General features: G+C 40.5%; 1 protein-coding gene across 4 annotated transcripts in view; it reads left to right on the top strand.

Moving 5' to 3' along the window:
• LOC126235928 (uncharacterized) overlaps nucleotides 1-25402 on the top strand; it is a 306471-nt gene that overhangs the window by 245169 nt on the left and 35900 nt on the right. Inside the window, exon 1 of one of the 4 annotated variants that reach the window (XR_007544842.1) lies at nucleotides 23124-23205. The exons of the other annotated variants lie outside the window; for them this stretch is intronic. The gene's annotated coding sequence lies outside the window, so the exon portion shown is untranslated. Of the gene's footprint in view, nucleotides 1-23123; nucleotides 23206-25402 lie in introns of those variants that run through there. 4 annotated transcript variants of the gene reach the window in all.

Here is a 25402-nt window from a genome sequence, read left to right as displayed (position 1 = left end):
CACGATTCCACTTTAGTTGGTTAGTGTATTGCCTGTAACACTGAAGATGGTCGTTGAGTGATCGAAATATACATCTGCTACAATAAACACAAGTTGTGACTGACTGCTGAATCTTCTTTGACCAGCTGAGATGTGAATGCAATAAAAATTTTCTCGATTTTCATGTCGTGTCATTTCGAAGCGGTATCGCAGCACTTTGGAAGAGATTCATTTTCTTTTAATCCTCTGGCGGAGCGCCAGTGTGTCACAAACAGTCCGTCGGTTAAGTCTGTCTTACAAGAGCGACTTTTTGGTCAAAGTCGAGTACTCGTTATGGGTGCGCGTCACGTGCTTGCGTGCAAATCAGTCGCCAGTCACCTCGCCGACGTCAATGATCAGTAGAATGTGCCGATCATAGAATTCTAAAATCTTGAGTACGCTGCAGACGACATACAGCGTGATTCGAAAAGATTATGTCACCCCATAGAGGAAGTTTAAAAGTTTTATGTTCGCGCAGACTTATCCAAACACTTAATATGAGCACCATGTGTTGCTAATTTCACACATGACATGACAGGTTCCTGTTTACTGACTCGACAGCTTGAACAGTTTGAATTCTCAGCTTTTGAAGAACAGTCTTTATGCACCCCTACAGAAAAAAATCTCAAGGTGTGAGTTCTGGTGACCTAAGAGGCCAAGAGCAATGAACTAGATCTTATAGTCCACCTCTTCCAATCTAACGTGGTGGGGTGGTGTTGTTAAGATTACGCTGCATCTCGAGGTGAAAATGAAACGGGGCGCCGTATGCATAAAAGTAAATAATTGAAATCATCATTTTGCAGCATGTCTAGCTATGACATTCCTGTCACAGTTTCCTCCTCAAAAAAGAAAGGTCCGTACACTCTGTGAACAGAAACGGCACAAAACACATTCAGTTTCGGCGAGTCTCTTACATGTTCGATGGCGACGCCAGGATTTTGTGACACCCCCAAATTCTTACATTATGGTGGTGTGCGTTACCCGATAGATGAAACGTCGATTCGTCAGAAAAAAATGAGTTGTTAGGAAAAAGTGTTCTCTGTCATATGCTGGAGAACTGAGACGCTAAATTCTTGCCTTCTGCTATGGTTCCCGGGACGCAATTGCTTCAGTAACTGCACCTTGTAAGTTTTCATACGCAGATGTCCTTTCCGAACACGCCTCACTGTTGTTTGAAGAAGTTCCTGGCCTGCCCGCCTTGTGGACATCTACATCTACTACATCTACATTTATACTCCGCAAGCCACCCAACGGTGTGTGGCGGAGGGCACTCTACGTGCCACTGTCATTACCTCCCTTTCCTGTTCCAGTCGCGTATGGTTCGCGGGAAGAACGACTGTCTGAAAGCCTCCGTGCGCGCTCTAATCTCTCTAATTTTACATTCGTGATCTCCTCTGGAGGTATAAGTAGGGGGAAGCAATATATTAGATACCTCATCCAGAAACGCACCCTCTCGAAACCTGGCGAGCAAGCTACACCGCGATGCAGAGCGCCTCTCTTGCAGAGTCTGCCACTTGAGTGTATTAAACATCTCCGTAACGCTATCACGGTTACCAAATAACCCTGTGACGAAACGCGCCGCTCTTCTTTGGATCTTCTCTATCTCCTCCGTCAACCCGATCTGGTACGGATCCCACACTGATGAGCAATACTCAAGTATAGGTCGAACGAGTGTTTTGTAAGCCACCTCCGTTGATGGACTACATTTTCTAAGCACTCTCCCAATGAATCTCAACCTGGTACCCGCCTTACCAACAATTAATTTTATATGATCATTCCACTTCAAATCGTTCCGCACGCATACTCCCAGATATTTTACAGAAGTAACTGCTACCAGTGTTTGTTCCGCTATCATATAATCATACAATAAAGGATCCTTCTTTCTGTGTATTCGCAATACATTACATTTGTCTATGTTAAGGGACAGTTGCCACTCCCTGCACCAAGTGCCTATCCGCTGCAGATCTTCCTGCATTTCGCTACAATTTTCTAACGCTGCATCTTCTCTGTATACTACAGCATCATCCGCGAAAAGCCGCATGGAACTTCCGACACTATCTACTAGGTCATTTATATATATTGTGAAAAGTAATGGTCCCATAACACTCCCCTGTGGCACGCCAGAGGTTACTTTAACGTCTGTAGAAGTCTCTCCATTGATAACAACATGCTGTGTTCTGTTTGCTAAAAACTCTTCAATCCAGCCACACAGCTGGTCTGATATTCCGTAGGCTCTTACTTTGTTTATCAGGCGACAGTGCGGAACTGTATCGAACGCCTTCCGGAAGTCAAGAAAAATAGCATCTACCTGGGAGCCAGTATCTAATATTTTCTGGGTCTCGTGAACAAATAAAGCGAGTTGGGTCTCACACGATCGCTGTTTACAGAATCCATGTTGATTCCTACAGAGTAGATTCTGGGTTTCAAAAAACGACATGATACTCGAGCAAAAAACATGTTCTAAAGTTCTAGATCGACGTCAGAGATATAGGTCTATAGTTTTGCGCATCTGCTCGACGACCCTTCTTGAAGACTGGGACTACCTGTGCTCTTTTCCAATCATTTGGAACCCTCCGTTCGTCTAGAGACATGCGGTACACGGCTGTTAGAAGGGGGGCAAGTTCTTTCGCGTACTCTGTGTAGAGTCGAATTGGTATCCCGTCAGGTCCAGTGGACTTTCCTCTGTTGAGTGATTCCAGTTGCTTTTCTATTCCTTGGACACTCATTTCGATGTCAGCCATTTTTTCGTTTGTGCGAGGATTTAGAGAAGGAACTGCAGTGCTGTCTTCCTCTGTGAAACAGCTTTGGAAAAAGGTGTTTAGTATTTCAGCTTTACGCGTGTCATCCTCTGTTTCAATGCCATCATCATCCCGGAGTGTCTGGATATGCTGTTTCGAGCCCGCATCTCGTGGTCGTGCGGTAGCGTTCTCGCTTCCCACGCTCGGGTTCCCGGGTTCGATTCCCGGCGGGGTCAGGGATTTTCTCTGCCTCGTGATGGCTGGGTGTTGTGTGCTGTCCTTAGGTTAGTTAGGTTTAAGTAGTTCTAAGTTCTAGGGGACTTATGACCACAGCAGTTGAGTCCCATAGTGCTCAGAGCCATTTGAACCATTTTTTGCTGTTTCGAGCCACTTACTGATTTAACGTAAGACCAGAACTTCCTAGGATTTTCTGTCAAGTCGGTACATAGAATTTTACTTTCGAATTCACTGAACGCTTCACGCATAGCCCTCCTTACACTAACTTTGATATCGTTTAGCTTCTGTTTGTCTGAGAGGTTTTGGCTGCGTTTAAACTTGGAGTGAAGCTCTCTTTGCTTTCGCAGTAGTTTCCTAACTTTGTTGTTGTACCACGGTGGGTTTTTCCCGTCCCTCACAGTTTTACTCGGCACGTGCCTGTCTAAAACGCATTTTACATACGAGGGCTGCCTGTGAACGCATCTCGGATAAGCTCCACATTTTCAACATATATGCTTGGCCGACTTGTGCTCTTCCCTCTACATTTGCAAGCAACTTCTAAGAATTTCGTACGCCAGTAGTAAAACAGCTTGCATAGAGGCGGCTTCTTGCTGAATCGACGACGGAATGCACGTTGCACCTGAACAGTGGATTGACTTGGCGCACATTCCAACACACAGAATGAATTGTCTTGTGGTCTATTGGCCATGTGAATGTGTTTTGAGTTTTATAGTTTGTCTGTAATAAACAGCTGAAATCTGTTCTTTCATTTAATATAAACGACCCAGTAGATAATATCGGAAGACTTTTCACGGATGATGCTGTCATGCACACAGAAGTTGCTAACACTAGAAAACTGTAGCGAAATCCAAGAAGAATTGCAGAAGGTCGACGCTTGGTGAAGGGAGTAGCAACTGACTCTCGACATAGACAAATGTAACTTACTGCGAGTACATAGAAAGAGACCACCCGGCTAGCCGCGCGCTCTAACGTGCTGCTTCCCGAGCGGGAAGGCGTGCCAGTCCAGGGCACGAATCCACCCGGCGGATTAGTGTTGAGGTCCGGTGTGCTGGCCAGCCTGTGGATGGTTTTTGAGGCGGTTTCCCATCTGCGTCAGCGAATGCGGGCTGGTTCCCCTTATGCCGCATCAGTTACACTATGTCGGCGATTGCTGCGCAAACACTGTCTCCACGTACGCATACACCATAATTGCTCAACCACGCAAAGATTGGGGTTACACTCGTCTGATATGAGACTTCCCGGAGGGGTGGGGGGGTCTACTGGGGGCCGAACCACACAATAACCCAGAGTCCGGTGTGGGGCGGCGGTAGCCTGTTGTGGGGTTGTGAACCACTGAGGGCTAAGGCGGGGACGAAGCCTCTCCGTCCTTTCTAGGTCCCCTGTTCAATACACAATACACATATAAAGACCCCTTATTCTATCGTTACACTATTGCAGAAGAATCACTGGAAGCAGTTGCTTGCATTAAAAATCTAGAAGCTCGCGTACGCAGCGATCTAAAGTGGAACGACTACATCAAATTAATCGTCGGTAAGGCAGATGCCAGACTGATATATTAGGTCTACAACTTTGCTTTCGCCGTTTTACAGTAGACGGCATTAGTGGAAAGTAGTGGCGCAAGTCGTAGGTCGTAAGTGTCATACAGTCAAATGGTTCAAATGGCTCTGAGCACTATGGGACTCAACTGCTGAGGTCATTAGTCCCCTAGAACTTAGAACTAGTTAAACCTAACTAACCTAAGGACATCACAAACATCCATGCCCGAGGCAGGATTCGAACCTGCGACCGTAGCGGTCTTGCGGTTCCAGACTGCAGCGCCTTTAACCGCACGGCCACTTCGGCCGGCTTCATACAGTAAGCTTAGGCATTTGCGAACATAATGCCATCAAAATATTAGTCGATTTTTGATTGCATCTTAAAGTTATTCTCGGCTGAATATGTCAACTTACGAGCCCAATTCCCGTCATCTGCGGGAAGTTTTAATTTTCTGCTTTGATATGAAGAAATCTGCTGCTGAGGCTCATAAAAATCTGGGTAAGACCTATGATGAGACTCCTGTTGATGACAGAGCTTTGCAGAAAATGGTTTCCAATCTTCATGAACGGTGATTTTGACGTTGAAGACCGGCACGGTTGTGAAAGGGAAATGGCTTTCGATGCTACTGTAACCGACCGGAAGACTCACAGGAGATCGTTGTCGAAAGCAGTTGATGTGTCTGAGCCGATCACTGAAAGACAAACGACCTCAATACAGCGATAGACATGAAAAGATGATTTTGCAGCATCACAATGCTCGACCCCATGTCGCAAAACCAGCCAAAACATATTTGGAAACGTTGAAATGGGAAGGCCTACCCCACCCGCCGTATTCTCCAGACATTGTTCCCTTTGACTACCAGCTTTTTAGTTCAATGACACACGACCTGGCTCCCCAGCGCTTCATGTCATATGAACAACTGAAAAATGGATCGATGCATGGATCTTCTCGAAAGACGCCCAGTTCTTCCACCGCGGGATTTGTATGCTGCCCGAAAGATGGGAGAAAGTTCTGCGATGGCCAATACTTTGAAACGTAAATTTTTTGTTGGATGCTCACAATAAAGCCACGAACTTTGAGAAAAAACGTCGGAAGCAAAGTTGTAGCCCCAGTGCATTGGAAGAATCCACAGGACATGAGACCCATCAACAAAGAAAGTGGCTTACAAAACACTCGTTCGGCCAGTACTTGAATGCTGGTCGTCAGTTTGGGATTCGTACTAGCTATAATAAATGGAGTAAATAGAGGAGAGCCAAAGAATCGTAGCACGTTACGTTTCAGATTCATTTACTAAGCACTAAAGCGTCACGGATGTGGCCACGCAATTCCAATGGCAGAACCGTTCTGCATCACGGCAAGGTCTACCGTTCAAATTCCGAGAGCCTACGTTCCTTGAACAGTCAGTATATTGACTCCTGTGACGTTGATCTCATAAAAAAATCATTACGATGAAATTATAGATATCCAAGCCCATACCGAGGGTTACCAGCAATTGTTGTTCCCGGGAAACATATGCGACTGGAAATGGAAAAGTGGGAAGTTATAACGGTCGTCCAATCGTTGATATTCCTATATTCACACTATATCACTCCTGTATACGAAGCTTGTTAGCGCTTGATGTAGAGAATTGGGTTGGCGCCATTAAATTGTATTGTAGTAGTTGCTCCTGTTGCTTGCCGGTTCACTGCTGTATCTTGATGTTAATGTTGGCTCTATATGTATTCGTCTAGGGGTAAAAAGATGAGGTCCCGTGTTGTTGATGTGCTTGTTGATAAATAATGCACGACAGCATAAATGAACTTCAACTATTTATTTGCGTGGTAGCCATCTTAACTCCGCTGACCACCCAAAGACATTGTCACAGTACAGAGTAAACACTTCCTTTACAACATATCTCCATTGTTTTTCCACAGAAGACAATAACATACACACTTTACAAAAGTTCTATCAAGACTGAGCTGATGAGGCTTCTTGCTGCTTCTATTTATAACCTTGTCAAAGAACTACTAAGAAGAGGTGTGGTTTATAAGTCAGGCATCCATCTGTTATCGTAATTTGTGCAAAAAAGTTATTAATTTACATCTAGTGACATAATTTAACAGGTCATTAAAATGACAGACAGATTTGTCAACTTGTCAGAACAATTCTTTGTTGCAAAAAGGCCGTTTTTCAAAGGTACATACATAAGTAAATAACGCGAATTATTAAAAATTACAGTGGTTCTCGTTTAAAATAGATGTGTTTACGTGAATAGTGAGTGAAAACAGTCCTAGTGAATAAATAGGTTTCACTGAGTAATTTTTATTTAGGAGATCCAAAATACGTAAGTTGACCAATATTATTTGTTTTTCATATTAATTATTTCAGTTGAATATAGAGTTTTTACATAATGACATCTGCTGTATCAGTCTTCAAGTGATGTTAACTTTTGTGTGGGTCAGTTATTAATTATATTTTAATGGGTTGACTGTTTATGTAGACATGTTATGCACCCATTGCTAACATACACAATTAATTTTCTATTATCATAATTGCTAGTTAGACTGGTTGAATTTGGAGGGTATCACATACTTCGTTATAATAAAGCCTTTAATAGGTTCCGTTACAATACCCCCCTCGGGTAATAGCATTTACAGAATGTGTCAAATGGCTAAAATTTTGCAAAGTTTTATTTTAGTATTTTTTTTGTCTGGTATAATGTGTATGTATACAATGACTGTTACCCTATTTCAAAATGACTTTTTTCCTGCAGATATTTTAGTTGTGTTGTGTCGAATTTTCTTTGTGTTATGCCTCTCTGTGTGTCAGCATAATAAAAATATTTACTAATATTTAAAAGTAAAAAAAATTGTATGATCTTTGCTCCCAGTGAGCCACATGGAAAATGATAAAAACAGACACAAATATATCATATGCAATGTTAAGATATATAAATATAGGCAAATGATTTCAATGTTGGCCCTCATTGAGCCACAGAATAATCGAAATAAAAAAAGACATTAATATATTACATAAATGGACAGGCTATATGTCCATAAGAAAATATTACAACTGTCTACTCTCTTTGAGCCACATAATAGAAATGAAAAAAATACATAATCATAAGTACGGACATGCTATATACACAAACACTAGACAAGTCACATGCATGAAAATAGTATGCATTTGAAAAATGAAAAAGTTTTTTAAATATTTTCTCCCATTGAGACACATAGTCAAGATAGTACAAGTACATAATTATGTTATTTACATTGACATATTAATACTAAAATTGGACAGTTAAATTGGTCAGGCGGCCGGAGTTGCTGAGCGGTTCTAGGCGCTACAGTCTGGAACCGCGCGACCACTATGGTCGCAGAACTAGTGGACTGATGACCTAGGAAGTCACGTCTCATAGTGCTCAGAGCCCATTAAATTGGTCACAACATAACACAAACATCAAACTTGGTGATTATCTGTTTAGCTGTAGAAATTTGTACACAAATCTTATGCTTAAGAAAAGAATAGTAACAAAAATGATGGGTCTTGCACAACAATCTATACATTGTCTTCTATATTTAATGCAAGTATGTCCCATATTCAATGATACTATAAAAGGAAATAAATGTTTGTCACCTCTTTGGGTCCGTTGTTAAACTTGCCAATTGTAAGTAAAGAAGATGTCTCACAATTTAATATAAAATAGTGATAATAAAAAAATGTACAAACATTCTCTCAGAGATCTGAAACTTTTCCAGGGTCTATAGGTTGAGTGGTAGGGGCTATTTGACACACCCAGTAAAAATCTTTGCTGGTAAAGTGCTTTATGGAAAATAGGTAAGTAACTGTACTCAAAACATTCTTCAAGATTAAACCTTTCAAAGTTAGCACAATGGTGATGTAAAAAAATAATCAGCACTCCGAATTTAAGTTACACTTCCTTTTAATTGCTTTTATTGCAATATCACGTAAACACAAAACCTCACTTCACAATACAAAACATAATTGCAAACATCTTCCTCACAGTAACTGTTAAAATTCCCATTTTATAAGTTGACAACAATATGCGTCTTTCCTACATTACTTCCAAGACGTCCGACTCTCTAACAAGTTAACAACCAACTAACAATCGCTTACGCGCCCAAAAATCAGAGTTACAAGTACGTCAAAGATCATAGTGACAAAAGAAAGAATACACATAAGAATAATGTCATTGCAATATAAACATATCGATGTATCAAAAGTGAAACCAAATCTGAATGTTGTCTCAGAAATGTGTTAAGTAGTTAACAGAAATACAGTAGAATATTACTGGTATTGAGAAGTTCAGGTGAGGTACCATAATGGTTACGTAATTCAAGTACCATTACAACTTTAGATACATAATTTTGAAAATTCTCTCTTCTTCCCCACTACTTCCTTCCAAATCACTTCCCAAAGGTAGTCTTGATAAAGCATCTGCTACCACATTTTGTTTGCCCTGAATGTGCCTCACTTCGTAATCAAACTGCTGGAGAAACATGGCCCACCTGGTGAGTCTGTAATGATATAACATGCACTCTTGGAGATATCTTAATGCTTTGTGGTCTGTCTGTACTATTACTTTATGTCCCAAGAGGTAATTTTTAAATTTTGTAAAATCCCCATGTATAGCTAGTAATTCCTTTTCAGTCACTGTGTAGTGTTTTGTATGTTTTTGCCGAATTCTGCTGGCAAATGCAATTGTTCAGTATTCCATTTTTTCCATTTATTTCCTTTTCGTCAAATAAATGTACTCCCACCCCTGCATCACTGCTGTCAGTTGTTAGCCAGAAAGGACTTGACATGTCTAGTCTATGTGGAAGTTGGCTGTTAAACAATTGTGTTTTGATTTTGTTGAAAGCATTTTCACATTCTGGTGTCCAATCCCACACTACATTTTTCTTGAGCAAGTTATACAAACAAACTGCATTTAATGCTTAATTAATGACGAATTTTCTGTACAATCCTGTGAAGCCGAAAAATGATTTGAGTTGTTTCTTGTTTCTAGGTGTTGGAAAATTTTCTATGGCTTTTATTTTGTCTTTGTCTGGCAAAATCCCTTGTTCTGTAATGACGTGTCCCAAAAATTTTAACACCTCTAACCCATATTTACATTTTTCTAATTTTGATGTCATTCCCTCCTTTCTGAGTTTCATAAATACCACCCTTAACAAATCGAGATATTCTTCCCAGGTGATTAAAATGTCATCTACATAAATCGTTAATTTTGACCTAGTTTTGTGACCAAGGACAAATTCTAATGCTCTGATGAATTCTGCAACTGATACATTGAGGTCAAAAGGCATGACTGTATATTGATAACATTCATCATTATATAGGAAGGCTGTATATTTTCTCGAATCAGGACTAAGTTCAGCTTGATGAAAACCAGCTGTGCGATCTAGGCTTGTCATATGTCTGACTCACTCAAATTTACCCAACAGCTCATCTATGCTTTCTGGGTGATCGTTTTCTCTGTTGAGATACTTGTTCTGATGCCTAGAGTCTAATACAATCCTAACATCATTGTCTTTCTTCCCTACAATGACCAACGGGTTGTTATAGGCACTGCAACTTCTTTCTATAATTTCCCAATTTTCTATTTTTTGTATTTCTCTTTCCACAGCAGCTCTTTTTGCAAATGGTATTCCATACGGTTTTATAAAGAAAGGATCATGGGGTTTTAACTGTAACTGTAATTTACACTGATAATATTCCACTCTACCATGTCTGTCATCAAATATATCTTGGAATTCCCATACTAATTCTTTTAATTTTTCCTTCTGTGTACTATTTAGGCTCCCAGTTTCCCCTAGTTTTTTCTTTACTAATTTATCAAACTCTTGACACTCTGCGTCTCTCTCTAAGTTCTCATCAGGCTAATAAACACCCTCATTTTCATGATACACTGATTGAATGTGATTACAGATGTTACCACAGTTTAAAATTAACAAATTCAATACACAGCTTTGTTGAGTAACTGGTTGTGCAATACACATTTGTTTTGCTGTAAAATTAAACCCAGTGTGCACTTTCAATATCCAATCCATATCTAAAATGAAATTCTCATTCAGGTCATCTACTACCAAACATCCATGTTCAAAATTCAAGTTATCAATTTTAAAAGTAAGTAACACTTGTTTCTTAACTACCTTACTGGATCTGCCTGTAGTTCCTTTCACTTTTAGTCCAACAACTGGCATCTCAGGAAAATGTTGAGAATTTCTGAGCTTATCTCTAAGTCTAGAAGTGATGGCAGAAACAGGACTTCCTGTGCTTATTAACACTCTTCCTTCCCACTTGTCAATGTTTACTCTAACATATGGACAACCTAGCTCAACACCTTTAGCTATTTCTGTATTTTCAAACAATAGATCAATTTCAATTTCTTTAGTTCCTAAGTTTAATGTCTCTTTTCTACACTTAGGCACATCCCTCTCTGTTTGCAAAGCACTGACATTTAATTGTAAACCGTTATTTTCATCTGTTCCTCTTGACTCTGTGTTACCATCTAACAAACTACTGTTTTCTCCCCATTTTTTATGAAGTCCACTACGAGTTCTTATCCACCATCTAGGATACAATGTTGCTCTTACCTTTGCTAATTCTTTCAAAACATCATCTTCGTTTATATAGTTTCTGTAGATGTCCCAAAAAACTTCTAAATACTCTACCCCTTTCTCTTGAAAACACACACGTACATTCCATACCTTTATATTTTCTTTAATATTATTATTATTGCCATTTTCATAGGAAAAGGAAGAGAAGGAAACGTAGTAAGTGAATATGGGTTGGGGCTAAGAAATGAAAGAGGAAGCCCCCTGGTAGAATTTTGCACAGAGCATAACTTAATCATAGCTAACACTTGGTTCAAGAATCATGAAAGAAGGTTGTATACATGGAATTACCCTGGAGATTCTAAAAGGTTTCAGATAGATTATATAATGACAAGACAGAGATTTAGGAACCAGTTCTTAAATTGTAGGACATTTCCAGGGGCAGATGTGGACTCCGACCACAATCTATTGGTTATTAACTGTAGATTAAAACTGAAGAATCCGCAAAAAGATGGGAATTTAAGGAGATGGGACCTGGATAAACTGAAAGAACCAGAGGTTGTACAGAGTTTCAGGGAGAGCATAAGGGAACAATTGACAGGAATGGGGGAAAGAAATACAGCAGAAGAAGAATGGGTAGCTTTGAGGAATGAAATAGTGAAGACAGCAGAGGATCAAGTAGGTAAAAAGACGAGGGCTAGTAGAAATCTTTGGGTAACAGAAGAGATACTGAATTTACTTGATGAAAGGAGAAAATACAAAAATGCAATAAGTGAAGCAGGCAAAAAGGAATACAAACGTCTCAAAAATGAGATCGACAGGAAGTGCAAAATGGCTAAGCAGGGATGGCTAGAGGACAAATGTAGGATGTAGAGGCTTGTCTCACTAGGGGTAAGATAGATACTGCCTACAGGAAAATTAAAGAGACCTTTGGAGAGAAGAGAACCACTTGTATGAATATCAAGAGCTCAGATGGCAACCCAGTTCTAAGCAAAGAAGGGAAGGCAGAAAGGTGGAAGGAGTATATAGAGGGTTTATACAAGGGCGACGTACTTGAGGACAATATTACGGAAATGGAAGAGGATGAAGATGAAATGGGAGATAAGATACTGCGTGAAGAGTTTGACAGAGCACTGAAAGACCTGAGTCGAAACAAGGCCCCGGGCGTAGACAACATTCCATTAGAACTACTGACAGCCTTGGGGGAGCCAGGCCTAACAAAACTCTACCATCTGGGGAGTAAGATGTATGAGACAGGCGAAATTCCCTCAGACTTCAAGAAGAATGTAGTAATTCCAATCCCAAAGAAAGCAGGTGTTGACAGATGTGAAAATTGCCGAATTATCAGTTTAATAAGTCACAGCTGCAAAATACTAACACGAATTCTTTACAGACGAATGGAAAAACTGGTAGAAGCTGGCCTCTGGGAAGATCAGTTTGGATTCCGTAGAAATGTTGGAGGCAATACTGACCCTACGACTTATCTTAGAAGCTAGATTAAGGAAAGGCAAACCTACGTTCCCAGCATTTGTAGACTTAGACAAAGCGTTTCATACTGTTGACTGGAATACTCTCATTCAAATTCTGAAGGTGGTAGGGGTAAAATACAGGGAGCGAAATGCTATTTACAATTTGTACAGAGACCAGATGGCAGTTATAAGAGTCGAGTGACACGAAAGTGAAGGAGTGGTTGGGAAGGGAGTGAGACAGGGTTGTAGCCTCTCCACGATGTTATTCAATCTGTATATTGAGCAAGCAGTGAAAGAAACAAAAGAAAAATTCGAAGTAGGTATTAAAATCCATGGAGAAGAAATAAAAACTTTGAGGTTTGCCGATGACATTGTAATTCTGTCAGAGACAGCAAAGGAGTTGAAAGAGCAGTTGAACGGAATGGACAGTATCTCGAAAGGAGAGTATAAGATGAACATCAACAAAAGCAAAACGAGGATAATGGAATGTAGTCGAATAAAGTCGGGTGATGTTGAGGAAATTAGATTAGGAAATGAGACACTTAATGTAGTAAAGGAGTTTTGCTATTTGGGGAGCAAAACAACTGATGATGGTCGAAGTAGAGAGGATATAAAATGTAGACTGGCAATGGCAAGGAAAGCGTTTCTGAAGGAGAGAAATTTGTTAACATCGAGTATAGATTTAAGTGTCAGGAAGTCATTTCTGAAAGTATTTTTATGGAGTGTAGCCATGTATGGAAGTGAAACATGGACGATAAATAGTTTGGACAAGAAGAGAATAGAAGCTTTCGAAATGTGGTGCTACAGAAGAATGCTGAAGATTAGATGGGTAGATCACATGTCTAATGAGGAGGTATTGAACAGAATTGGGGAGAAGAGGAGTTTGTGGCACCACTTGACTAGAAGAAGGGATCGGTTGGTAGGACATGTTCTGAGGCATCAAGGGATCACCAATTTAGTATTGGAGGGCAGCGTGGAGGGTAAAAATTGTAGAGGGAGACCAAGAGATCAATACACTAAGCAGATTCAGAAGGATGTGGGCTGCAGTAGGTACTGGGAGATGAAAAAACTTGCACAGGATAGAGTAGCATGGAGAGCTGCATCAAACCAGTCTCAGGACTGAAGACCACAACAACAACAACAACCATTTTCATAGATTTGTATTTCATAGTAGCCAATAGCCAATAGCTCGTCATCAGATACACATTCCCTAGCCTGTATTTCATTTAAAATAGCCCCATTATTACTCATATTTCCTGTATTTCATTTAAAATAACCCCATTATTATTCATATTTGTCACATAACTTACCTTTACCTCATCATCACTCTTCAATTCTACAAATACTTCTATTTCTTCCTCCACACTCTCAACAATAACATCGCTTGTCTTATGATCATTATTTAAATATTCCTCTATTATCTCTTCCTCCTTCTCCACAACATTCCCATTTTCAGTTTCCCCCTTATGTACCTGAATCTCAGCGACTGAGTCTTTGGCTCCATTGAACACTTCATCATCCTCCTTTTTATCAAATAAATCCCCCAAAATAGATTCTATCTGTGGTGTGTCTGACCTGTTATTAACACCAATATCTTTTTCAGCCCAACTATGGAACTCTGCAATACCTTGAACTTCTGGACTTTCACTAACTGCCTGTGCTTGAACACGATTTTTACTAACTGTATCATTTTTGATCATAGTATATCAAAAACTTTTATTAAATTCAAATTTATTCATTCTAATAACTTCAGTAGTTTCATGATACCTTCTCTTTACATTGTATCCTCTCCTTTCCCAGTTTCGATTATGTATTGTCCTGTCATAATATTGTCTAGCCCAAGAACTATGGACATCTAGTGGGGCTGTCCACCGTTTCCCAGCTGGTTCCCTTGGTCTGTCTGTCTGTAGTTGTCGTTTTGTTCATTAATTTCAACAAATCCCTTTCTATCTTGTTCTCTTCCCCAATACCTATTTCTATCATTCCTGTTATCTCTCCTCCATCCTCCTTCATGTGTATTGTTTCTGAAACCATTTTCATATCTCCTATCTCCCCTAGTTGGAGCATTATTTCTAGAATTTTCAAAGTCTCTCCTCCCATAATTATCTCCATTTACATTCCTGTTCCACCCCCCATACTGGTTGTTGTTGGAATCAAAACTTTGGTTATTTTCTCTTTCCAAGGCCCTGTCCAATCTATCTACATATTTCAGGAACTCTTCCATTGAATCAACTGGTCCATGGACCAATTCCCACTGCAGTCTCTCTGGTAACCTTCTTTTTAAAACATCAATCTGTGTAATAATATCAAAAGAGTTATTCAAATGAGTAAGGTTTTTCAATTGATCTCTGCACAACTTTTGCATTCCCCCCTACTTTCCCTCTATACACTGGTCCAATTAGAAATTCTGACTTTAATCTGGCTTGTATGGATTGTGACCATAATTTGCAAATAAATTTAGCTTCAAACTCTTCAACAGTATTCCAAGAACCATTATTTTCATTTGCCCAAGACAGGGTTTCTCCTCCTAGATATCTTTTTACTAACTTAATTTTTACGTTATCTGGCACTCCTAGCCCGCATCTCGTGGTCGTGCGGTAGCGTTCTCGCTTCCCACGCCCGGGTTCCCGGGTTCGATTCCCGGCGGGGTCAGGGATTTTCTCTGCCTCGTGATGGCTGGGTGTTGTGTGGTGTCCTTAGGTTAGTTAGGTTTAAGTAGTTCTAAGTTCTAGGGGACTGATGACCATAGCTGCTAAGTCCCATAGTGCTCAGAGCCATTTGAACCATTTTGGCATTCCTACTACAAAGTTATCCTTACATTGGTGTAGAAAGTCAACAGGGTGCAGATTTTCACCAGGAAAGCATTTCACTAGGATGTGCCCATACATTGTATTTTGATTGTTGAAAATTTGGTTGGACATCACAGCGTCCTCCAGTTGAGTATATTTAGAGTGTACAGTGGACACTTGGTCCTTTATATTTTCTACTTTTGTATCTACATTAGTGGTATACAGGTTGTACTCTTGTTTAAAGTTTTCTGATGTTTCGTCTATTCTCTGATCTAGTCTTTCTACTTCAGTATCTACTCTGTTGTTAATGGCAACAATGCTGTCTGTGTTAGCTTTTACGGTTTCATTTAAATTTTCTACTTTAACTTGAAATTCTTTTCTGAAGTGTTTTAACTGTTCTCTGGTGTCATTACTGAGGGTAGTTTTAATTTCCTCATATTTCTCATTGAGATGGGTACTTAATTGATCATGCCTATCTGTGTTTTCTTTAAATTTCAAATTTATTTGATCACTCGATTGTTTAAGTTGCAAGCTTATTTGAGCTGTAAACCCTATTAACCAATCTGTCAGGTTTAGTTTTTCGCCCTCTCCATCTTCCGTTTTTACATTTACTTCGACCCCATCATTCTCAGCCACAGACACCTTAACACTTTTTTTTTCAAACAACAACAAAAAAAAATACCTTGCTCTTTTTCGCTGTAGCTCTGCTATGATATCGTGGTCGGTGTTCCTTGTTGACTTTCTTCACTTTTATTCGGTTTTATCGAAGCTGCAGTCTTGAATGATGAATTCCATTGATATAATCCAGATGTTAATCTTCTGAGTGGTGTGATAATAATTTTCGTAGTCGCACATACGCACGTTTTTTCGCTTTAAAATATTTTCACTGTTGCTACACTGCACCGATTAAACTTCTCTGTAGTGCTAAGCACTTACGAAATTTATCGCTGCACTATTATCAACGATGCACTTGAAGATCCCGGACGAGCCCCCAATTATAGCGGTCGCCCAATCGTTGATATTCCTATATTCACACTATATCACTCCTGTATACGAAGCTTGCTAGCACTTGATGTAGAGAATTGGGTTGGCGCCATTAAATTGTATTGTAGTAGTTGCTGCTGCTACTGGCTGGGTCACTGATGTATCTTGATGTTAATGTTGGCTCTATATGTATTCGTCTAGGGGTAAAAAGATGAGGTCCCGTGTTGTTGATGTGCTTGTTGATAAATAATGCACGACAGCATAAGTGAACTTCAACTATTTATTTGCATGGTAGCCATCTTAACTCCGCTGACCACCCAAAGACATTGTCACAGTACAGAGTAACACTTCCTTTACAACATATTTCCATTGTTTTTCCACAGAAGACAATAACATACACACTTTACAAAAGTTCTATCAAGACTGAGCTGATGAGGCTTCTTGCTGCTTCTATTTATAACCTTGTCAAAGAACTACTAAGAAGAGATGTGGTTTATAAGTCAGGCATCCATCTGTTATCGTAATTTGTGCAAAAAAGTTATTAATTTACATCTAGTGACATAATTTAACAGGTCATTAAAATGACAGACAGATTTATCAACTTGTCAGTACAATTCTTCGTTGCAAAAAGGCCGTTTTTCAAAGGTACATACATAAGTAAATAACGCGAATTATTAAAAATTACAGTGGTTCTCGTTTAAAACAGATGTGTTTACGTGAATAGTGAGTGAAAACAGTCCTAGTGAATAAATAGGTTTCACTGGGTAATTTTTATTTAAGGAGATCCAAAATACGTAAGTTGACCAATATTATTCGTATTTCATATTAATTATTTCAGTTGAATATAGTGTTTTTACATAATGACATCTGCTGTATCAGTCTTCAAGTGATGTTAACTTTTGTGTGGGTCAGTTATTAATTATATTTTAATGGGTTGACTGTTTATGTAGACATGTTATGCAACCATTGCTAACATACACAATTACTTTCCTATTATCATAATTGCTAGTTAAACTTGTTCAATTATGAGGGTATCGCATACTTCGTTATAATAAAGCCTTTAATAGGTTCCGTTACAAAGTGACACTGGTACACAAGGTACCATCCGCCACAAACCGTAAAGTGGCTTTCAGATTATAGATGTTGACTAAATTTAGAATCGTTCTTCCATACGAGAGACGAAATACCTGAAAGCGAGACAGTATTTACGTTTTACAACATCTGAATGAAGAAAAGGCCTACATTGTAGACAAATAAGACGTGCATAGATACACGTTTTTCAAGAAAATCCTTTCCACATTGAAAAAGCGAGATCTATTTATCGAGAAAAATAATTTCCTACGTTATTTGATAGTTAGAATAACAAAGAAAATAAGAGACAAAGAATAAAATAAAAATGCGTTATTGTCTGCCTTGTGAAAATTGTTTGATGTGTTGTAACTACATCAGTTTTGTCGAGTAAATAAATCTAGATGTTTTGGAAACGTTTGGACGACATATCTTCTATTCATTTCTCAGTAGTGTAGACAATTTTTCAAGACATCCGCTATGAATTTTTCTTTGGTAATTAATAAATTGGATTTTAAGGTAAGCTTTCGAATACAGTGATTTTAAAGGTTCGCGCACAAACTGAAGGAGCAGATAGAAGAGTCGGAATATAGCAACTTTTGAATAGGAATTCGTGGTCTTGGAAGTTATCCTAAGCCAGTGAAATGTCAAGTGCATGGGGCTAATAGAGGATTATTCTAATCTGTATAATGCAGAAAAGATATGGGATGTCAGGAAAGATGGAGCAGTTACTTTTGTCACGAATTCTTCTAATCATGCTGGATTCAGTACTGGAGAACCAAACATAGTAATATATTTTAGAGATCGATCTGTCCTCTACGTCTCTGAAATGCTGCAGTCCTTATTCAAGCTATTACAGTAGGTGAACCGCGCCTTCTCTGTTTCATCGATAAGTCTCCTAGTGTCTGAGTCTTGTGTTCTCTATTCGAGGAATCGCTCTATTACTTGTTCCCTAAGATAAATGATTTGAGGCAGTCAGTCCCAACGGGAAACTGCCTGTTTCACACAATACAATTGTTTTCCGCTAGAATATTAAATTTGTTTCCGCTAGACGTATGCCAGACATAAGAAAGTCGTAAGCTTCCCTTGGTTCCATACAAGAGTTTGTTTCCAGAGTACTTCCTGTATTAGTTTTGGGTATTTCTTCCACCTGGTATTCAGTATTTTCCGTGGACTGTTCGAATAATACCTATTCCCCTTACTTAGCTCGATGCTCACTACTATTTTAGTGGGAATATGGTATGATCCCATGGAACATCATAAGACCTTCAATTTACAAATTTTGTTAATGTCGAGGGACACCAGACTCAAGTCCCCTGTAGGCGGTCATTTGAAAGCGAGTGTAACTGCTAGAGTGCCGACATTCAGAATAAGCAAATCTAGATCTTCAGTTGCATTACAAAGGCACACGTTTCTGGGTCGTTAATAGCAATACCCCAAGCACTGTAATGAGAATTAAAGTCTCCATCAATAGCGAATGGTCGATGGAGTTTAATGAACAGTTGATGCCAGATATTGCTATTGGTCATGTTCTTAGGAAGTTTATCGAGTGCAATGGTTAGTACACTGTACTCACATTCCGTGATTTCCCTAAATCTCTCCAGGCGAATGCCGAGATGGTTCCTTTGAAAAGGAAACGGCAGGTTTCCTTCCCCATCCTTTACCCACTTCGCGGTTGTGCTCCGTCTCTAATGACCTCGATATCGACAACACGTTAAACCCTAATGTCCCATCCTTCATTCGTAGAGTATTTGAATATGGACATGACACTGTAGTTTCTCTTTGGGGTTTCTATTTATGCAGCTACCTCACTTGAGTCATTTGAAGTAATTGATGCTGTTCTTTATTAATAGTGTCGCTCCTCCATTAACCTCTAGCTTACCCAACATTACCAAATTGTATCCTTAGAAATGAACTGATGTTCAAGGCTTGAACCACGTTTCGTTCAAAGCAGCAGTGTAAATACGGAAAATATGTAAAAAGGTTGATTGATTTGTTTACAATATTCGCAATTATACGACGAGCAAAAGTAGCCGAACGTAATTGTTTGAGAGGCAAGGTAATATGCTTCTTCCAGTTCACATTTTCATCAATATTCTACCCTACTTACTGACTGCTGTTAATCTGCTCAATATCACTTGTTAGTATGATTCTGTTTGCTGTACAGGACTGAATATAGTGTGTTTGCTTTTTAAAAATTCCCTATGACAGTTGTGCACTGCATATATCGCTAAGCATATTACGTATGAACTTGGAACAAGTTTTCAGAATGCCATCAGCATGATATGATCTTTCGTCTTTTAGAATATTCAGAATTCTGTAAGTTTCAGTGAAGGATGCTTGTACTACTTCTAGCTGCTATATTCAGTATCTCATTGTTCAAAATACTTGTAACTTGTGAATTAACAGTAACAACATTGTCATTTAGTTTAACTGTTATGGCATCTTGTACACTGGTTGGTTGTCCTGTCTCTCGTTTGACAATATCCCATGTAGTTTTAATATTATTATCTGCAATATTTATTTTTATTGGCACGTGCATACTTCTGGACCTTCTCATGACTTCCCTTAAAATGGTGAAGTACTTTTTGTAGTATGCAGGTAGTGGCGTATATTGAATTACTTTGGCCTCTATATAAATTTCCCTCTTCCTCTTACTTGAAATTATTATATTCACGGAATTCAAACATGTAACTACCGTGTTAATGTCCATTCTGTGGCTCACTTGTTTTATGGTTTGAAAACACGTTCGTTACCTGTCTGTCATTCATTTCGGTCACTTTATACTTATCTACACATTGGGACACCCAGTTCAATAGATCTTGACGATGACATCACTTAACAAACTCTAATTATAACTAACATTGTCGTACTTGATAATGGCTTAAGGCAGAAATCATGACAGTAAAAAAAATTAAAAAGTTTGTACGATTAAAATGCATACGTATAATTCACATATTAGGTGGGGGATTCATGTTCGCTTACCGTTGAGATTGTACATAGTAAAATAAAAGTTATGGATCCAGAATGAGATTTTCACTCTGCAGCGGAGTGTGCGCTGATATGAAACTTCCTGGCAGATTAAAACTGTGTGCCCGACCGAGACTCGAACTCGGGACCTTTGCCTTTCGCGGGCAAGTGCTCTACCATCTGAGCTACCGAAGCACGACTCACGCCCGGTACTCACAGCTTTACTTCTGCCAGTACCTCGTCTCCTACCTTCCAAACTTTACAGATGCTCTCCTGCGAACCTTGCAGAACTAGCACTCCTGAAAGAAAGGATATTGCGAAGACATGGCTTAGACGCAGCCTGGGGGATGTTTTCAGAATGAGATTTTCACTCTGCAGCGGAGTGTGCGCTGATATGAAACTTCCTGGCAGATTAAAACTGTGCGCCCGACCGAGACTCGAACTCGGGACCTTTGCCTTTCGCGGGCAAGTGCTCTACCATCTGAGCTACCGAAGCACGACTCACGCCCGGTACTCACAGCTTTACTTCTGCCAGTACCTCGTCTCCTACCTTCTAAACTTTACAGATGCTCTCCTGCTCTCCGCAATATCCTTTCTTTCAGGAGTGCTAGTTCTGCAAGGTTCTTTCCAAAAATTCTGCAAATAAACCGAAATCGACCATTCGCCTTCCCTACTGCAGTGCGTACTTGTTCATTCCATTCCATATTGCTTTGCAACATTACGCTAGAAATTTAATCGACGTGATTGTGTGAAGCAGCACTGTTTTCGAGCATTGTGGATTGATTTTTCCTATCTGTCTGCGTTAACTTACATTTCTCTGCATTTTTAGATAGCTACCATTTATCACACCAATTACAAATTATGTCTAAGTCATCTCGAATCCTTCTACAGCCCATCAACGACGACACCTTCCCATACACTGCAGCATCATCTGTCTGGCAGATCTCATTATATATATGTATGTATGTATATGTAATATAACAGCAGTATTATCACACGTCCCTGGGGTATTTTTGAAGATACTCTTGTCTCTGATGAACACTCGCCGTCGAGGACAAGATACTGGGTTCTGTTACTTAAAAAGTCTTCGAGCCACACACATATCAGGGAACCTATTCCATACGCTTGTAATTTCATTAACAGTCCGCGGGGTGGCACCATATCAAATGCTTTACGGAAATCTAGGAATGTGGAATCCGCCTGTTGCCCTTCATCCATAGATCGCAGCATCTCTTGTGAGCAAAGGGCAAGCTGAGTTTCGCACGTGCGATGCTTCCTACAAATGTGCTGATTTGTGGACAGAAGCTTTTCCCTTCTCAAGGAAATTTATTATATTCCAACTGAGAATATGTTCGAGTCTGCAGCAAATTCGATGATAAAGATATTGGTCTGTAATTTTGCAAGTCCGTTCTTTTACTCTTCTTATTTGCAGGAGTCATCTGCACTCTTTTTCCAGTCACTTGGGACTTTCCGTTTGGCGAGATATGCGCCATAAATGCAATCTAAATAAGGGGTCAATGCTGTAGAGTACTCTTTGTAAAACCGAAATGGGATTTCATCAAGACCTGGCGACTAATTTGCTTTCAATTTTTTCTCTACACCAGCGATGTTTATTACTATGTTCTCCATATGGGAGTCTGTGCGGTGGTCAAACTATGGTATGTTTGTAGCGATTCTCCTGCTTGAATGATTTCATAAACCCGAAATTTAAAACTTCGGCTTTACTTTTACTATCTTCTACTGCCACACCAGACTGGTCAGCTAGGGACTAGATAGAAGCCTTAGAAGCACTTAGCGATTTTTTGTCCTACGCTTTGTGCATCGATTTTACTACAGATACGCGAATTTCTGTTTCAGAGGAACCATCTTGGCATTTGTCTGCAGCGGTCTAAAGAAGGAGCATTTACCTGACGCAATTTAAAAATGTATTTCAAAGATGAATAAAACTACTACCGCTACTAATATCACAGCTACTTAGAGGTTAAAAAGAAAAGAGCGATCGATGAGTGCCACATACTTGCATACTTGGTCTCCCTCTGTGCAGAATGCATTCACTATTCTTTTTCATCTGCACGCACCGTTCTAATTTGCGTGGCGTTTGTTCGGGAGATGGGCACTGGTAACAGCGTACGACAAACTATTAGCATTCGGCTATGAAAAATACCAACAGTGGCGAATTTTCCACAGAGCACCGATGCCGGATAAACCCCCTGAGAGACCGTATCTTACGTGGTAATTTCAAATGGTTCAAATGGCTCTGAGCACTATGGGACTCAACTGCTGTGGTCATAAGTCCCCTAGAACTTAGAACTACTTAAACCTAACTAACCTAAGGACAGCACACAACACCCAGCCATCACGAGGCAGAGAAAATCCCTGACCCCGCCGGAAATCGAACCCGGGAACCCGGGCGTGGGAAGCGAGAACGCTAACGTGGTAAGTGCAATGGCATTTTAAAAGAAAAGAGAAGACTCAGACACGCTGAAATACATCTGAGTAGAAGGGAAAAAAACCCAAGCTATCGTGTGGGATGGCTACCGCAATATCTTATTCCACAAACGTGGCGCACACGGGGAGGTGAGAGTGTTATGGAATGACGGCCGTGGAAGACGCTCTGTGTGTGTGTGTGTGTGTGTGTGTGTGTGTGTGTAGAGGACGTGCGCGCTAGACGGATTGCGTGGGCGAGCTAGGCGGGAGGGGAAGCACGCGGAAGCGTCAATATAGCGGCCCTCACCGCGGAGTCCAGCAGCCAGTCGCAGCCATGCAGGTCGCCGCGCTGCTCATCTGTCTGCTGCTGACCGCGCTGACATCACAGGTTCAGGCGCAGCCCGAGCGCTGGGTAAGCTCCGTCACGTATTTGTGTTGAGAAAGCTGTATCAGCAAGGTGGTTCCGTAACTGTACTACTTAACCACGATATCATTGCACTTGGCAGCTATCGAAAACATGCAGTGACGTGACAGTAAACAATCACATAAGTGATCGCATCGCATTGTGAATGCCTTCAGGTCAGATGTGCGTATAATACCAACGCCGATTACGCGCTGACACAATGAGCGGACCAAATCGCACTCACTCAGAGGTGAAACAATATTTTGGTCGAAACTTCCTGGCACATTAAAATTGTGTTCCGGACCGCCACTGATACTCGAAAGGTTGGGCTTTCGCGGGCCAGCACTCTACCAACTGGCCTGCCCAAGGAATGTAGCAGACGAGGTTCAAAAATGGTTCAAATGGCTCTGAGCACTATGGGACTTAACATCGATGGTCATCAGTCCCCTAGAACTTAGAACTACTTAAACCTAACTAACCTAAGGACATCACACACATCCATGCCCGAGGCAGGATTCGAACCTGCGACCGTAGCAGTCGCGCGGCTCCGGACTGAGCGCCTAGAACCGCTAGACCACCGCGGCCGGCGCAGACGAGGTACTGGCGGAAGTACAGCCGAAAAGAGAGGGGTCATGAGTCGTGTTTCTGTGTTTGTGTAGCTCATTGCCTGCGAAAGGCAAATGTCTCGAGTTCTGTTCTCGATCCGGCACACAGTTTTAATCTGCCACGAAGTTTCATATCATAGCGCGCTCCAGTGGAAAGTGAAAGTTTCAATCTGGAATTTTGCGGTCGACTAATACGAGCCGCACGGGGCAGCCGCGCGGGCAGAGACGCTTTGCCACATTTCGGCGCTCCCCCCGTCGGAGGCTCGAGCCTACCCTCGGGCATGGGTGTCTATGTGTTGTTCTTAGCGGAAGTTAGATTAAGCAGTGTGTAAGCCTAGGGACCGACGACCTAAGCAGTTTGGTCCCATAGGAACTTACTACAAACTAATACAACATACAGACATCAGTCAGATACAGATGCAGTACTGAGCAACTGTCCTGCGACCCTTGCTATTGATTGTTTATCTGCATCTACATCAGTAGTCGGCAGAGCACCTTATGTTGTTTGCCAGAGGGTACTTGTAGTACCATCATCTGCTCCCCCCTTTCTTGTTCTATTCACCAAAGCCCGGGGAGAGAATGGATGTCGATAAACCGCCATCTAATTTCTCTAAATTTCTCGTCCTCGTCATTTCGTGAGAAGTATGTGAAAGAAAATAAGAAATCGCCAGACTCTTCTTGAAACGTACTCTGTCCACAACGTCTCTCTTGTAGCGTCTGGGGTTTGTTGAGCATCTCCGTAACGCTCTCTCACCGAGTAAACCGTCGCGTTACGAAACGCGTCGACCGTCGGTAGTATTTCACGCCATTTTAGCCTGACTTTTAAAACCGCTCAAAATGACAAGCTTCTGAAATAATCAATTTTGGTTTTTTGTCTTAATTTCAAGATATAAAGAATCAGAGTGTTATATTACATAGGCAGTTTAAAAGAAAACTTAGCCCGTCCACCGTTCACTGCTCTTCTGGAAGGGTGATAACGGGCTGAATACAACAAAAAATCACCAGTATTCTCCTAGTGATTCTAATTTTTTCATTCTCTGCTCAAAAATCATCTTGTAATCGGAGATCGTACCACTATATGGGCATTACGAATACCCAGTGCTAATGGGTGAAAAATGAGACTGGATACCTGTGTTGTGGATTTTAATTTGTCCGTTTCCAAGAGCTGCAAGCAAATAAAGGCATATTCTGTAGACACAGGAGGCAGATAAGCTATTTTATGTTTTTAATGAATACTACGAATTAATTTTTTTAAGCTTTTAATATATTAATGTTGCCATAACTTCCTTCCTCTTTTATTATTTCATAGAAATGACAGACAAATCTTACATCTTTTAAAGCAAATGAAGCGTTGTACTTCATTGCTTCGTAACTTGGTAAAAATATTTCCAGACCAAAGCCGGTGCCATTCTGTAATACGTCGGATGCCCATCGACGACAGCGAGAAGCTACCGAATATATCAGGTAGTGGAAAGTCTTGCACAGTGCATGTACGCGTGTACGTTAAGCCAGCACACACGACAACACGACCATTATTGTCTCAGCAGTGCTGTACCAGTTCTCACGCCCTGTGTTTCTTGCTCGTTTCTGTCGGCATTATT

Source organism: Schistocerca nitens, chromosome 2 (assembly GCF_023898315.1).
Source record: "Schistocerca nitens isolate TAMUIC-IGC-003100 chromosome 2, iqSchNite1.1, whole genome shotgun sequence".
NCBI classification, from domain to species: Eukaryota; Metazoa; Arthropoda; class Insecta; order Orthoptera; family Acrididae; genus Schistocerca; species Schistocerca nitens.
The sequence above is the reverse complement of the archived record's forward strand: the minus strand, read 5'-3'. Positions and strand labels throughout refer to the sequence as shown.